The following is a 3840-nucleotide window of genomic DNA, read 5'->3' as shown; positions in this document are numbered from 1 at the left end:
AACAAAATCTTTAAATAAAATAAAATTTTTCCTTGAATTAGTTAAATCTAAATGGAAAAAACTGATCAAGAGATTACACTCAGGTATGTGCTATTTAAATCGAACTTGAATGTTTATCAAGGACATTTCTTGCAAAACATGAATCATGCACCTACGCATCTTATGATGCAAGGAGGGTGATTGCTTCCACACAATTTGATAAACTCTAGTTATTGGTGACATATGTTTAAAATAATTATTATTATTTAAAAAGCATTGTAAGGCCCATCAGAATCGGAATCACCGTGGTGACCGTATTTTAAAATTTATATCTATAGTAAACAGATATTTGACATTTGTTAATTGTTGTGGTGAAAATTTCTAAATTTGATGTAAAATTAACGAAGAATCAAAATGATGAAGGGGAAAGCGAAGTTAAAAATGGCGGTTCGGCTGCGCGCATGCGGGCTAGTTACGTCCTATTCTTGGCCTCCCACCCGAGTCGATCCAGTTCCGTTATGTTCTATCGTTCGTTGTTCATCGGGGTTGTACTGTGACAAATTGCTTTTGTTAAATTGATGATATGACAATGAATATAGTGCTAAAATGTTTAGAACTACATATAAACTTAATTGGAGTATAAGACTGTGCTTATTCAATTCAGGAGTGCAAATCCCTGGAATGTTGATTGTTCTGATAAAATAGTTTCCTCAGTGTTTATATTGTGATTGAAGAAGAAAACTAATTGTAAGTTCAAATACCATTTATTAAATATTTTAAACTATTAACAGTTATATCTCTAATTTAGATATTATAAAACAATTTAACGTTTCCTATAACCTCCAGTGTAATAAGGAATCTCTGACATATGTTAGGAGGTCAAGAACGATTTCTAAGTACTAGTGAAGTAATGGAAATTGTTATTTGGAATGATTATCGTCATCTTTAAACAATCTTGATACCATAATTTATTCAATAATTTCAATAAGACAAGGAAATAGAAAATTAGTATTGGTTTCTGTTTGACAGCTTTCTCTTTCTTTGCCCTTAGTCACCTCTATTAAGGAAGCTTTTCCTTTTAATTGTTTTATTTTTATTACTGAATTAGTTTTTATTGATAATTTGTTTTAAGCAGCCATAATTACTTTAGTTAACTGCAGGCAATTAAATTATTGTTCTTTATAGTTATTTAAGTGTCTCTCATCTAAAAATTTTAACTCACAAAACATCCTTATTTGCTAAGTTTGTTTAAATTTGAAAAATCTAATTTTTTTTCTTCTTATTAAAACAGTGATTTTTAAATGAAATTTTCTTATATAATAGAGTAAATTTTTTATTTATTTTTTTCCTTAAATCGTAATTTTGATTTGATAGAAAAATTATGTTTGTTATTCCTTCTTTTTTTTTAAGTGTTCGGTTTTCTCGAACATCACTCTTTTACCGAATACTCCTTTTTCACAATTGCTATTCTTCTTGCGATTTCATAATGCGAAGGATGAAACTTTATATGCAATAATTATTTTTCATTAGTTTTATTTACTTGTTTTCATGACCTCTATAAACTTTATTTGTCATCTCAGATATTATTTATATTTTTATTGATTTAGTTCATTTTTACATTATTAATTATATTTAAAAATACCTTAAATGTCATTTGATAATATTGTAATGTTTGTTATCTTATTTTTTCATTATCGTTTATTCAGTAATACTTCTGCTTAGTTTTCTTGATCAATAATTATGATGTATTACTTATTGTTCATTACCATTTTAAATCTATATCAACATAAGTCAGATTTATTTTCTCCTTTATGATAGATTGTCTTATTAATTTAATTATTTTACTGATATTAAAAAGATGATACTTTACAGGCTACCTTATATAATTAAATTTCTTACCTAGTTGCTGATCTATAATGTTCAGCTTTCTATTGGAGAGATTTATGTTTTCTAGTGCCATGATATTATAATTTTTTAATCTTAAAATAATTTGGTTTTAATCAAATGCATTCAATTGCTTATATTGATTCTTCTTTTCAATTAGCAGTCCTGAAAGTGATTACTCTTTTATTATTATTTTTTTTAATAATAGAATTATCATATTAGCTTTTGGTGTTAAGGCATTGAGCATTGTTTGTATTGTCCTGATTAAATGTGTCATTGCCACCAGTGAATGGAATTTTATAGTTGTTAAATAATTTTTTTCTATGTATATATTTTCTGATAGAATTTAGTGGAATGTCTAGCATCAATTATTCTATGAAAAAGGAATAACAGGAATAGAAATTATATAAATGTTATTTAAAAAAGTGATCAAAAATGTATTAAGCTATGAAAGATATGTATAAGGAAGGGGGAGGGGAGAAGTAACTAATATTAAAAAGTGAGAATTTGATGGTAGGTGGAGAATTTGAAACTTTGAGAATGAATGAGTATAATGTGAAATTAAGAAAGTGAACATGTCAGAAGTTATATTTTCCAATGTTTACATTCTGAGGAAAAAACATTAGAAAATGTCAATTTATGGTTATTATTTTCAGCTTAAAAATTAACCAAATTTCTAAATTATTTTTATACATCTTGATTGCTTTCCCCCAATTTCTGTGTTAAAGTACTGTTCTCATGATAGGCTAGTAATGTTATGTGTTTTTCATAACCCCACTCTTACACATCCTTTTAACCTAATTAAATGACTTTGCTTATCGGTTTGAATTTTCAATTATTTATCAGATGTAAAATCATTTTATTAAGTTTTGAAAAAATTATAATAAAACAAATCGGTTCCAATATTTTTCCACTTATACTTATAAAAAAAACTTGCATGATATTTTAAGTGAAAATAGAATTGTTTACTTGAAAATGGAAAAAGATAACCAGTTTTAGTGTTTTTGGTAGTTCCATAACATTTAGAGTCTGTTCTTTTCAGACATAATAATTTTTCTTATCCACACTTATGAATCATTATAGATTGTGTTAATAACATCATTTCTTATTAAATGCTTTTGCATTAGAAGTATTAAAATTGTCATATTTTTGAAATCTGTTTAATTAGAAGTTGTTTACTTTTATATCACATTAGTGCATTGTTTATAATATGTTAGGTTGTTTATATTATGTTAGGTTTTGTAAAAGCTAAGGATCATATTAATTAACACTTATTACAATGAAAAAGTCTCTTACCTTCCTTACCTAACTTGTTCCCACAATCAGGTAGCAACTGAGGTTAATGACTTTTGTAATATAATTCTTATTTTATATATTTATTTCAGTTATTAGTTTGTTGCAAATCTGGATTCACTTAATTTCTTTATCATAGGCTTATAACCTGATGATTTAATATTTTTACAATGATCAGTTCATGTTTATTCAAATGATTTAATGTATTATAAGTAATGTAATAGCTGTACCAGTGATTTTTGTGGTACTAACCACCTATTACAATAATTGGGTGAGAACATAAGAGCTACAAGTGACAATTGAGTAACATATGCATCAGTATCAACAAAATTGTGAATTTCACTTTTTCAATACTATAGCGTAGATTTGGTTCATGTTAAAATAGACAATATTAAAATTTCTTATTCGTGAAATGGTCACTTTTATCCCTTGGCTTCTGATCTTTTTAATTATATTTAATAATCAAGTACTTTATAACAAATTATAATAAGATGTATTTTTTCAAAATTACTTATGAAGTTTTTGACAAATTAAGGTCATTTAAAGCTGTTGAATGTATTCTTCAGTTGATTCATAATTCACCTCTTTAATCCTCGTGTAGTCTCCAATCTTGTTTTATTATAAAAATATTTTTTCCCTTCAATTCTTTTGGGGTTTTATCTCTATTTAATTATTCATGACACA

General features: G+C 26.2%; 1 protein-coding gene across 1 annotated transcript in view; it reads left to right on the top strand.

Annotated features, from left to right (window-relative positions):
- Window positions 1–295: 295 nt before the first annotated feature.
- The window catches only part of Tmep (Transmembrane endosomal protein), a gene marked incomplete at its 5' end in the record, with an annotated part of 29672 nt that continues 26127 nt past the window's right edge, over window positions 296–3840 (top strand). Inside the window, 1 exon segment of the mRNA XM_067047238.1 lies at window positions 296–726.

Source organism: Halyomorpha halys, unplaced genomic scaffold (genome assembly GCF_000696795.3).
Source record: "Halyomorpha halys isolate HHAL.00 unplaced genomic scaffold, Hhal_1.1 Scaffold797.1, whole genome shotgun sequence".
In the NCBI taxonomy this organism is placed as follows: domain Eukaryota; kingdom Metazoa; phylum Arthropoda; class Insecta; order Hemiptera; family Pentatomidae; genus Halyomorpha; species Halyomorpha halys.
Note: the sequence above shows the minus strand (reverse complement) of the source record. Positions and strands in the feature narration are given on the sequence as shown.